The sequence below is a fragment of the Pinus tabuliformis genome, chromosome 6 (assembly GCF_031772625.1).
Source record: "Pinus tabuliformis cultivar Carrire ecotype Pingquan chromosome 6, CPIR1, whole genome shotgun sequence".
Lineage (NCBI taxonomy): Eukaryota > Viridiplantae > Streptophyta > Pinopsida > Pinales > Pinaceae > Pinus > Pinus tabuliformis.
In genome coordinates, this window is record NC_142292.1 from 1,581,361,095 (window position 1) to 1,581,375,104 (window position 14,010).

A 14,010-nucleotide genomic window follows, 5' to 3' on the forward strand; every position below is an offset into this window, starting at 1 on the left:
AACGGGATGATGTTTTTATTTTTTGGGGTTTTATGGGGTGAATGCTTGTTCTATATCTAATCTATCTTTTAACTATCACATACAATCTATTTTAATCAAAGAAAACATCTAACTCTAAACTATCCAGGGAGTAACATTTACTTATGCGATCTAAAATAATTTTTGACAACAATTGATAATGAAAATCATTCAATCACCATGAGAAAAGAATCCATTAGAAATGATTGTTTTGTATAAAAAGTTAGCCGAAACAATTATGAGAAATATATCACATAAGAGTTATTCATATATTCAGCATAAAAAGATAAGTTATCACCACACAGAAGTGCAATAATGACAACTAAACATTCAAATTTTCATATATCAATAACTGAAAATGATTTATCACTTGGCATATAAGTAAAAAGTATTAAGAGATAAAAATACCATTGGTAATAAGTTCTACTCATGAGCTGCAGCAATATAGATCTATCTTCCAATAACTTAACATCCACTAAGAGTACAAAAGTGCATTTCAGTAGCAGATATCAAACACATATAGAAAATAAATCTCATTCCATTCATTTTATCAAAACCTCCTCAGTGGGGGGCAAAATGCACGTTCTGAAGAATTGTTTTTTATAAAACTCTGGACCTCTCTGTAAATGCATGAGAGGGGTTTAAATACTACTCTAATGAAATATAAAAATAAATAGTACAAAAATATATGAGGCGGTTTAAATTACCTGCCTCATTTTAAGCAAAAATAAACTAAAACAAAAATAAACTGTATCTATGAAAAATCCTGCATTTGATCCTTTAGATCGCAAATGTCCAGCATCGGTTTCAAGAGCGTCGGTTGGCCGACTTCAACTTTTAATTGTCTTACAAATATGATGGTGGCAAGAGCTGGCACTATCTTCTCAGCAGAGGCTATGAGGCATTTAAGGGTCATCCATTGGCTATGTGGCTTTACTAGGTACTGCTAGTATGTGTCCCAGTTTAACCTGTTTACCTGTTTAATCGCCTCTACTTTTTCCTCTGCTGTTTGTTTCCACTTTGTTTGAAGCTGTTGTGCCTTTGGAAGGAATCCTGGGGTAGTCTCTGATATCAAATTGGCCTTGTGAAGATTTTCATTTATGCACTCAATGACACTGTTCGCTGCTGTCGCTGCCTCTTCCATCACCTGTTCTGCTTCATTAAGTCAGGAATCCCATTTTGCAAATAAAATGTCTTTGTGTGACTCGTCAATTCTGGGCATGTCTGCTCTTTTTCCCTCTTCGGATCTCTGCCAGTTCAAGAATTTTGAAACCTTCTTAAAAATTAAATCATAATCAAGTTGTAAATCTACGACTTGATTTGTAATATTATCGCTTATTTCACAATGGGAATTCCATTGCGAGATCTTTTGGAAGAGTAGTTCTTCCTGTTGCAAGAGCTGGGCATTAAGAGCAAGTGCTTCTATGACAAACTCCCCAATTTTGGGATCATCTTTATGCAGTTCTATCATACCTCGTAACTGTTCTTCTTTATTAGTCAAACAGCTTTGATGATCCAATTGCATCTACTGGAAGTCTTGCTGGAGTTTTTCTAACTATGTTTCTGCTTCTTGATTGATGCTGACTTGCTGTAGTTGCTGTTCCAAAAACAAAATCCTAACCTCTTTCTCCTTAAGTAACAATTGAACTTCTGTTGCCTTATCAATTGTTGCCGAAGCATATGCTCCTGCGATTTGAGAGAGCCTAGTTAGATTCTCCGATGGGTCTGTAGTGGGGTCTTTCCAAAGAACATCCAGAGGTTCATCCTCTAGAGCGAGCACGACATATAGCTGTCTTTTATTTCTTTTCCTTCTGACGACAACCTTATGTTGAGGGCTATAAAATACATCTAGAGGATGAATTTCCTCTATCCTTAGTACAATTTCAGATGACAGAGCAATAGGAATATGCTCCGTTTCCTGAGTATTGATAGCCCCTTCCATCACCATTTCTGTGGTTGTCTCTTTTGGGTTTGTCAGTGGCTCTGTGCTTTGTTCTTCAATGTTGATTAACTTATTAAAATTCTCCCATTCCCCCTTGTTATAGACATTTTTGTGCCTTGCAGCATTGAGCATGAAATGTCCATAATCTAAGGGATCCAAAGTCCCTAAACATGTTGTTCCTACCCCTAGAGGAACAAGGCTAACTAACCACAGCAATTCACAGAAGTTCTCCACCTGAAACCACTCAAAAACAAGTCAATTCAGGATCATGTCAGCTGCTCCACTGAGCATCTGCGCTGAATGTCAACTGCTCCACTATCTACCTGCGTTGAATGTCAACTCCAACAAAGGCTACCTGCGCTGAGCAAGATTGGACAAGTGGCAGGCTCATTCCTCAATGTGTCAATGCTCAGGAAGCTTCCAAAATGACACTTGCCTCAGGGAATTCGACTGGTGATGAGTAAGAGGTTCCAAATCTCCAAGTGGAAGCAAGAACCTCCAAGTGGACTCAAGAACTGAGAGAGGGAGAGGACACTAGTCAGATCTCAAGCTGACTCATCCTCTCTCCAAACATCTATATATGGATCTCACCTCCATGAGATCTAAGGGGGCTGGAATTTTGTGAATGCAAAGAATTGCTATTGGTTTGAGATTGGAAACATTGGGTGCTTAATGCTTTGAAGGGAGCTGAAGAAGGAATTCCATTCTGCTGGGAAGGAGATGCTGGATTGGAACCCTCTGGGTTGTATCTCTTCCTGAACCTTGTTATCAATCAATAAAGCTATCTTGGTTTTCTCCTATATACTGGTGTATTTATATGATTGCATTAGTGTATTTGATTTGTTTCTAATCCTGAATCATTTATGAATATGTATATTTGCCTTTGTGTTGTGTTCTTCTCTTGTCGCAAGTAGCTGTTCTCTTGTCACAGGTAGCTGTTCTCTTGTGATCTCATGGGAATCAAGTAATTGTTCTCTTGAGCAAGCGAGGAGGCAAGTAGCTGTGAACACCCAAAGAGGAGAGGATCTAGATCGAGGGACAAACAGAAGACAATGGTAAGTCCATTGATCTCCCCTCTTTCACATTTCATAAAGGAAAGAACCAGAATAGCTGTATCTGTTTGTTGCTAAGGCATTGTCACACCTTAGGTGGATAGGATCGTCCTGCATAGGCATTTTTCCCCACAACAAATTGGCGACTCCACTGGGGAGAATTTGTTTAGTCATTTCATTTGTGTTTAAATCATTGTTTGCTTCATAGACTCAACAGCATCAAACTGCTTCTGCAAAGTAGACTGTTGCTGCCTTGATCCTTCACTGGATTTTGGCTACGATCTAACAATGGAATCACAAATGATGTGATGATCCTTTGTGATAGTCTTTAGTACCCTCTCAAAGCATCCCTCTGTTTATACCTTGCTTGTGTTTCTGATTTGGCCTGAAACAGTTGATTTTTGAGCATTTTGTGACCCAGAACCCAGGGGAAACGAGAGTTTCTCCTTCAGCGCAGACACTGTGAAGGCAGTCTGCATGTCAACGCAGGTCCAGTGAGGTCTACCTGCGCTGAATGTCAACTCCACAGTGTTGGACTTGCGCTGAACCAGTTTAGCCTTATGCAGCTGTGGTTCTCTGCTGTCTGTTGCCCTGTTTTGATCTCTGTTTTTTGCAGCCTTTAACCAGCATAGGTACCAGTCTGATAACTCATTTTCTTTGTTTAGATTCCGCCTCTTTTTGTACAAAAAGACTGTAAGTGTTTTTATGTGTTTGTGGCGTCATTTACAGTTTTCCTTTGCATGAGCAAAATAATCATCCTGTAGCCCTTGATTCAGATCTGATTGATTGTGATCTTAGGAGAGAGTTCATTGGCTGTTTGCAGTTGATTATCATTTGCTTTTGCTTATTGGTTTGAATTTGTCGTTTTTAAGTGTCGAAACAAGTATTCATTTCGAAAGTCGCAAAGTGATTGTAATCTCTTCTACCCTTGCTGATCTTGGAAAAAGTGAACTTGTTTGTATCTGTCATTTAAAAGCAAATTCAAAGTTGTACAAAAAGCTTTCTTTGTAGGCATATATACTAAGAAAGTGGAAAACAAACACCTGCATTGTGCATTTGCATTTGATAAGTTTGCATGATTGATTTAGGAAAGAGTGCATTAGAGTGTGCTGATTGCTCTTTGAGAAAAGATAGTGTCTTTCTTTTCCCTTAGTAGCTAGGATTTTCAAAGTTGAAAAGATTATAAAGCTTGCTTATCATCTTTAGACTGCATTTAGGAATTTGTATCATACATCTCGTGGTGAACCTTGAAAGGCAAACTTTAAAAAGATCAGCCTAAAATAAACTGAATGAACCTAACAACGCTTTGTAACATAACGCACAACATAGAGGTCTAGGCTAGAGACGTGTTCTGGCGTCGTTAAGCCTAGTGACTGTCGATCTCGTGGAAGGTGGGTGATTCCTCCTGAGGGACGATAGCGATAGTACGGATTGTGCTCCCACGTACCGTCGCGTATATATTGGGAGACCCCTATAGGCATTTAACCTTTATCCTTAGGAAGCCGTGTCGGTCGCCCTACTGATCGCAATGCACTGAACACAGCATTCAGGAAGATCGACCGCCCGTACCTTAAAAAGTATTCTGCAGTTTTGCGAAAAGTTTGGCACACCCTCTGCCTAGAACTCCAGAGCAGTTCCTTTTGGCCTTTTTCAGACTCTATAACAGAAAAAGTCCATCCGAGCATTTGTCACTTCGGGCTCGTTAAAACATCGAAGGAGACTAGAGTCATCTTTAGCTTTTTCTCGACTCTTTAAAACTGAAAAAGCAAGTTGTGTCCAAAGCGTCGTTAAAATTTATTTTAAATGGAATAATCATCACCATTCCCTCGTTGATCTTCGAAGTTAGTCTCTTTTCATCGTAAGTTCTTGTAGAATCGCTAGAAAATCTTTTGGATAGACTCAAAATGTCTGAACAACCGTCAACATCTAGGACTGTGTCGAATGACACAGCAACAGCAGAACCTCCTGCTGCTACTCCAACGATGTTCAATGGTATACCATCTATCCCGGCAAGTTATCAACAACAAGCCGGAGTCCCATCAGGGACTGCTTCGACAACATGGTTAGTTCCTATTTCTTCATCCGGATTATCATCTGGTATTTCTTACGTTGAAACTCAACAAATTGATCCAATGTGTCTTCAAAGGCCAATCTGCCCTTTAAGTACTGGATTGCCACCATATGGAGGGCAGTATGCCTTTTCATTATTCCCTCCCGGAGAACAACCATATGGGAGTTTACAAAAAAGTTCAGGTCAAACTGGAATTACATCCAGCGGTTGGGTACCAATACTACCTCAGCAACCAAGGGTTGCATATTCAATGCAACTAGTCCACCCTGTGTCGAATATTCCCACTATACCTGGTATGGTGATTGCGTCGCAAGTACAAGCGCTACCTGTTGTATGTCAACCCCAAGTTTCTCAGGTTGCAATACAACAACCTCTTGTCTCGAAAACTCAATCACAGCCTCAGGTTAGTGCCTCCTTATCTGGAGCGACTCAGGCTCAAACAAGTACTATGACTCCTCATCTTGGTCAATCATCCAGTATTGGACAACAGAAAATGGTCCAACAACCAGGGCTGGTTCAATCAGAACAACCGCCATTCCAGCAATCATATCAAGGACTTGAGCAACAAGTCTTTGTAAGTAATGGGCAACCATATTATAGTGGTTATGCCCATCAACCTTGTCAAAGTTGCCAGCATTATGTTGGTATGCAAAGATCCACTGCTCAGGCGATTCCATCTTATCCTGGGTATGCTTCGCCTAACCTGAATCAACAGTTGCCCTTTGTAGCAACTCTAGAATTACCAGATCTAAACCGGCTGATGAATGATCCAATTGCTTATGCCCCTTGGTGGCCAGCGATTCCGCATAAACTTCCATCAGATATTCCTAAATTTAATGGAAATCCGGGTGAAGATCCGTCGAATCATGTGATGACATTTCATCTGTGGTGTTCATCAAACACCCTAAATGATGATTCGATAAGACTTCGCCTTTTTCAGAGGACGTTAACAGGTCCAGCGGAAAAATGGTATATTGAATTGCCTAGAGCTTTGTTCGACAATTTCAGTACCTTAGCCACGACTTTCTTAACCCATTTTCAATTACCAATAAGGTATGAAACGGGAACGGAACTCCTAACCAATTTCAAACAGACAACGGCCACTCACATATCTGATCATATACATGAGTGGCGACGTCGTCGTAGGATGGTAAAAACGTACGTTCCCGATCAGCTATTAGCTGAATGGTTTATCAAGTCGTTACTTCCCGCTATAACGGAAGATGTGGCAAAGGGAGGAGTCGTAACGAAAGAGCAAGTTATCGCTCGTGTGCAATATCTAGACTTGGTCTATACTCAGTCTGGCACGCTCTACGACAAAATACCTGATGCCCCTAGATCGGAATTCTCAATTCCTCCTCCTCCTAAATCGAACAATGACTCTCACGCCGGCGATGGCGTGATTGGCAAAACATATACGAAATCGACAAAGGCTACATCTAAAAAGGCCTGTAAGATTTCTAGTCAAAATGCAAATGAGGAACTTCTTGCCTCGGAAGTAAATGTCATGTCGACCGATAAGGGCAAACAACTGAAACAACCAGGGGGCGAGAAGAAAAAGAAAGGGAGAAAAAGGAAACCCCCTGTGGGGTGTCATATATGCGATGAGGATCATTGGACGAGAGATTGTCCACATATAGCTGAAGTTAAGAAACTCTTTAAGAGTCCAAAAACCCCAGCAGTATTGACTGATCCGTTTCCAAGCCCGGGAACCAAACTGGTTGCTAATCAAAATGCTTCCCGATCCCAAGTGCTTATGTCGTCCACCTCAAAGCAGCAGAATGATGCTTTGACAAGGAATAAAGATTATGGGAATCCGCAGCTGTCGAATAACAAGGCTAATGAACAACTTAGTAGTTCGACGACAACTTTGACCAAAGTTGTGCCACCCATCATTCCTGAACCAATGATAAAGTCGCCAAATGGAGTAGTACGCAAATTGACATTTAATCCTCGTGCCAAAGTAGCACAGAATTATAATATAGTAGAAGACGTGGCCCAATCGCCGTCCGCTATGTCGACACTTGAGGTACCGCAAAATTGCCCCTCCCAAGAGCAAGCTTTATTATCAGCAATAGGTGGGATTGGCCCAATGGATTCCAATCTTGTGGCCTTTGATCATAAAGGGTATGATCCTCAGTTACCAGCTCAACTAGCTTTCCTTATTCAAGTGAAAGCCCTCAACAAAACTGTTCATCGAACAATTATTGATGAGGGGGCATCTACATGTCTTATGTCGATGAGTTGCTGGAAAAATTTAGGCTCACCACCCTTGTCGAAATCGTCAACGATGTTAAAAGCATTTGATGGACGATCATACACTCCATACGGGATTTTAAGTAACTTGCAAGTTGAACTAGGGGGAAAAACAGTAGGAATTGATGTTGAAGTAATTGATGGAAACCTCGATTACAACATCCTACTGGGAAGGCCCTGGATATATGCCATGGCTGTAGTTGTGTCGACCTACTTCAGGAAGATTGTATTTCCCTTTCAAGGAGGAATTACAGTCGTCGACCAACAAACTTTCCTCCCCGATAGTTCACAAGTTACGGGAAGCATTCCAATGATCCATGGAAGCAATCATTCGCTTCAAAATATTGGAGTAGGTCTCCTAAAAGACCCTGCCTTAATGGGTACTTTTTCCCTACCGCCTGCAAGTAATTTGGCGGAAGTGGCCACAGTGGAAACCTACAATATGAAATCCTCTATATCTAATGGATTCAGAAGATTCCTAAACATTTTGTCAGCGTGGATCATCGCCCTAATAGAAATACTATAAATACAGTGGGCGCTGAAGACGGTTCTTATCTCGTGTCAACCTCGTTAAAAAATGAAACGGGGAGTCATGAGGATAGTTCTTTTACTGTGTCAACCTCATTAAAAAATGAAACAATCTCCTTTCCAAATCTCAAAGGTAAACCTTCATTCCAACCACCGAGTTGAATGCAATGAAGCTTGGGGGGCATGCACCTCGATTTGCGTTATTATGTTAGGGGCATGCAAACTTATCGAGTAGTTTTACCACACAGTTCATGCTCGTTAAAAAATAAACGCAAGATTCGAGCAGTTTTAGCACATAGTTCATGCTCGTTAAAAAATAAACATAAGACCGAGCAAATGTTTCCACCCGCGTTTAAGCTCGTTAAAAAATGAACTATCCCGGTAAATAACCACTGTGAATGTAATATCATCAGCCATTAAAGCTTTGGTCGTGTTTGCACCGTCACCTCCACTTTTCCATTGGCCGATCGTTCACCTCCATATGTTTGTTTACCCATTTTGAGGAACAGCTGCGAAGAGTGATTTCACTAGCCATCCTTGTGACACTGCCGTAATTGGAAAATTCCAACCTGTACCTAGAATCAACTGCTAACCCTGTTTATCACTCGTTCCTCAAAAGACAAGTCTTCTTTAAGCTCTTTTCATCTGACTCGTAAAATATGAAAAGATTGCCGAGTTTTGGCCTTCCAGCTCGTTAAAGCGACCGGAAGAGCTATCCCTCCTCTAGATTTTAATTTTTTGGACCTGAGGGATTATTGCACAAAAAGATCGAGCGCTTGTTTTGTTCGGCTCGTTAAAACTATCGAAAACTCATCCCTTCTGTACTGTTTTATACTTTTTCGAACTTAAGGGATTAGATGACGAAAAAGGACTTTTGGAGTTAACTTTATGTACCTTTTCAGACTCTCTAAAAATGAAAAGGACCGAGTTATCCTTGTCGTTAGACTCGTTAAAATCATTAAATAGCGACAAACTTGTCTTTAGAATAGAACGAGTTTCACTATCGCTAGGCTCGTTAAAATATAGCAATGGGCTTGCCCGAAGGGCAGGTTATAGAACAAGCATATGTTATCCTCCTCAAGCTTGAAAAAAATAAAGAGGTACTGGTCAGCAATGACTGGGGAAAAATTGGGAGAAACTCAAGAAAACTTTGATGGTAGCAAGTCGCTCTTGAACATGACACTTTTCCTCCGTACCACAATCAGGTTGGGTTGTTTCATTCACCGGTCACATCCATGGTCTCGCCATACCATCCATATTTGGGGTAATGCTACCGATCCATCGCATCAGTGTCGCCATATGTTCAAGAGAAGTCGTTCAGAAAAGTCAACCGTGTCCCATCCACTGCCATACATTATCCTTCATCCTTTCATGACCGCCACCCTGAATCATATGTCACAGATCGTTTTCACCTCCATCAAAATCATTAGCTCCGTTCCGTGTCACTGATGTGGGATTCATTAAGGCCCTCCTTTGACAGATCGCTTCTTGTCGACATCAGCTCATTATCCAAGAAGTTGATCTAGGAACAACCCCTTCAGTACTTTGAAGCTTGCATGCCTCAATGGCAAGTTTCTCACTTCCGGCGACAGGTATACATCAATGACCTTCGACCAGAAGATTTTGCGTGGTGTTCGACGCCAAGTCCTTTATTCACACCACGTGAATTGTACTGCAGTACCTTGAGGGTCATTATCATTATCGGTGATTCCTCTCGCGCTTGTTAACGGTTTACATCATTGACCGGTAATCAAGCGATGTCTTTCCATGTTCGACTTCAGTGCAATTCTCACATGGATCGACTTGTACTTAGAGTGAATATCGAACGAGTTTGAAGACCCTGGATCTAGTTTCATCCATCCGGGCTACGATATATATTCAAGAAAAATAAAGACATTTGAGATGTACATCATTGCAGCAGATGATCATCCTACTCAAAGGATGATAATTTCGCCAAAATTATCAGTCTACCATCAGACGATTGTCTGTTCTATGTACAAAAATGAATTTATAAAGCTGAGCATGGGAATGCCCGCCTCAGCTAGATCATGAAATCAGTATGAATCATAATGTATTGTATTGTATCTTATTACAGGTCTCCTCCCAGCAAATGGATGAACTTCGGACCCTCCTAGATAAAGCATTTCACCCGATAAACGGCCTCATACTTTAGGGGGCAATTGTTATAGACATTTTTGTGCCTTGCAGCATTGAGCATGAAATGTCCATAATCTAAGGGATCCAAAGTCCCTAAACATGTTGTTCCTACCCCTAGAGGAACAAGGCTAACTAACCACAGCAATTCACAGAAGTTCTCCACCTGAAACCACTCAAAAACAAGTCAATTCAGGATCATGTCAGCTGCTCCACTGAGCATCTGCGCTGAATGTCAACTGCTCCACTGTCTACCTGCGTTGAATGTCAACTCCAACAAAGGCTACCTGCACTGAGCAAGATTGGACAAGTGGCAGGCTCATTCCTCAATGTGTCAATGCTCAGGAAGCTTCCAAAATGACACTTGCCTCAGGGAATTCGACTGGTGATGAGTAAGAGGTTCCAAATCTCCAAGTGGAAGCAAGAACCTCCAAGTGGACTCAAGAACTGAGAGAGGGAGAGGACACTAGTCAGATCTCAAGCTGACTCATCCTCTCTCCAAACATCTATATATGGATCTCACCTCCATGAGATCTGGGGGCTGGAATTTTGTGAATGCAAAGAATTGCTGTTGGTTTGAGACTGGAAACATTGGGTGCTTAATGCTTTGAAGGGAGCTGAAGAAGGAATTCCATTCTGCTGGGAAGGAGATGCTGGATTGGAATCCTCTGGGTTGTATCTCTTCCTGAACCTTGTTATCAATCAATAAAGCTATCTTGGTTTTCTCCTATATACTGGTGTATTTATATGATTGCATTAGTGTATTTGATTTGTTTCTAATCCTGAATCATTTATGAATATGTATATTTGCCTTTGTGTTGTGTTCTTCTCTTGTCGAAAGTAGCTGTTCTCTTGTCACAGGTAGCTGTTCTCTTGTGATCTTGTGGGAATCAAGTAGCTGTTCTCTTGAGCAAGCGAGGAGGCAAGTAGCTGTGAACACCCAAAGAGGAGAGGATCTAGATCGAGGGACAAATGGAAGACAACGGTAAGTCCATTGATCTCCCCTCTTTCACATTTCATAAAGGAAAGAACCAGAATAGCTGTATCTGTTTGTTGCTAAGGCACTGTCACACCTTAGGTGGATAGGATCGTCCTGCATAGGCATTTTTCCCCACAACACCCCTCTACATCCACTACAAGTGGGTTTGTTGGCTTTATAAGGGGAGTGGGAACTTTAGCTTGTTTTGGGGACAAAGCCTACTGGTCAGGCCTTTTTGTAGATTGAGCTGTGTCTTTAATTGACCCCTCACTTATGTTGTGTTCACTCTTGGACTGATCATCAAACTTTTTAGCTGATTCTTTTTCAGAACTGGTTTTAGACTTCTCTTTTTAACTTCCACTTATGCTAACACTGGGAGTAGGCTCCCTTATTGGTTCGATGAGCAATTGGTCCAACGGGACCTCTGATAATCTTTGTTTTCTGTAATTTTTAAACTTTTTGACTTTTTCTTGGTTAAACTAAATTTGTGCCATATGTAGAACTTCTCTGAAAGTATTCTTTTGCAGAAAGACATCGTCAAAGGGATCTTCTTCATTGGAAAACATTTTTATTTTAACCGTTGTAGTAAAATTACTTACAACACCAAAGGGATCATATTGCCTCCTGGGGAACTTTGGTAGTTGTAAACATAACATATTATCAACTTCTTTGAAAGCATGACCTAAGTCATGCAATGCAAAGGCTCCACATACTATAGGAAACTGGGGCCAAATGGCCTTCTTGGAGTCTTTCAATACCTTGCTCATTCCCCCCACACCACAGGTCTGATAAGCTATTTCCCTGGCCATTAGTTTATCGGGGACATAAAGAGGTAGCACATGGGGTGAAGCAATGCTACCAAACACTCTGATATATGTGAACAACTCTTCCCCAAACCACCTTGCCACAGGGAGAATGTCCACTTTAGCCTCTGGGGAAAACCTTGGGGCATCTTGGTTGTAGAGCATTTTATGAATAGGGAGCATAACTCCATGACAAATCTTGAAGAAATGTGGGATGAAATTGGATTCCCATAATACTTTGTGATAAACCTGAATGGGAAGTGGATTTTGTACCGTCCACTTCCATCCCATAATAGGGAAATCAGAAACAAAACAAATAGCATCCATGACATAGGTGCTCAAAAAGAATGGAGGGTAAACCCTTGAAGTAAAGCTTCTTTTAGTTTTGTATCCTAAAATTGTAGTGGCTAAATTATCCGATAGAATTTGGGCCCAATCCATTATGGTGGCATTGGTAGCCGCATCCAATAGAGGTAACCATTCTGATGAAAACTTGTTGATGTCTGGTCTCCCAAACAGTCTACATAGCATTGCGGCAACAAAACAGTAAGGAGAAGGAAGAGAGCTAGTGGCATACATACTGTTTTTATCCTTCTTCAATATTTCCTCATTCTTTGACCAGTGCTTTGTGCATTTTGCTAACTCTTCGTTCTCGTTGGCGAACTTTTGTACAAATTGCTTGTTGTAGCTAGCCTAGGGTTCTGGCAAGTGGTACATACATCTTAAATTGCTTGGAGTAAAGGACCCCAAGACTTGCTGGCTGGATGTCTTGAACTCTCTATCAGATATTTCAACGTGATCTATAATCCATTTCACCATATCAGTGTAGGGGAGTATCTTCAGCCTCGCAGCAATGCGGTGTAGAAACGAGCATGCAAGCTCAATTAGGGATGCTTCAGACGAGCTGCATCTATCTGCTGTAACTATAACTTTCATAATTCTCGAGTTTTCCTCCTCTAACAACTGGTACATAGCTTCCTAGGTAGATATCCCTATGTCCCTACTACAGGTGGTGTCTATGAATAATGGGGTCATTTCTGTCTTCTCAGACGTAGGAGCCTTGCTTTTCTTCCCCATTTCTTCATATATTATGCTCTGGGTATTCTTCCTGAAAGTTGCAAGCAGAGAGCAAAGATATGATAAAGATGATACAAGAAAAATCAATAGAAAGACAAAAATAAGGTGACGGGAAAGCTTTAATTCTAAATCATATCAAAAGATATCAACTTGTGTCAAATGGTCCTTTACCCTGATCCGAATCGTTTTTAATAAATGACCACTAATGGACCATTAAGCTAAACTTTAATGTTCATAACTTTGCATCGAACGCCAGAAAGTACTGTCCTAGAACTCTGAGCCCTTTGATCTGCGATAAAAGCGATTTTGCAATTTGCTTCGCAATATCGCAGATCGCAATATTGCAAAACCTACTATCGTTAATAACCATCATTACGTTGGGCTGCTGCGATATGCGATTTGCGAGAGGCTATCGCATTTCATGATATTTGGTTGTGTTACATAAAGTAACATCGCGGTATTGAAATTTGCGATGCGATGAGGTTGTAAGCTTTGTGATCTCGCATTTTCGCGGATCGCACTTTTAAGGGGTGGCTTTTATAAGGGATGCCCACTGTGACCTTTTGCAATGCGATAATAATTGTTTAAAAACAAGTTTTTTGAGCTATCCTTAATGTTTGAGACTTTTTGTTATAAATCCTTTTCTTAGGTTTTATGGTCATGTAGCGTTTTTTATAAGGAAACTCATAGTTTGTGATGTTTTAAGCGCTTGGAGTATGAAAAGGTAAATTTACATGTTTTAGCAAGTTCCACTTTGATATCTTGTTTTATTATAAAAACAATATTCAACCTTAAATGCTAAGATTTGATTTTTTTTTTTTGGAAGGGTCCCCATTTATTAATGTTGTTACTAACACTAATAAAAGGGGGGTTGTTGATGGTTACAACAATTGGCGATTCACTTGAAATAACCAGTTATCTCTGATAGTTTTTTGAATTTTCTAAAACTTCTAAAATAGAGATGGTTTTGAAAATGAAACTTCATTATAGAAATATAAGGTAATAGTGCTATTTATTAACAACAAAATTTTGTTCTAACTATCTTTATTCTGATTATCTTCTCCCCAGAGTTAGTCATTATACTCATATCAGTCATTACTTTGTTTGTAAAGATAAAAACAAAGATGTCT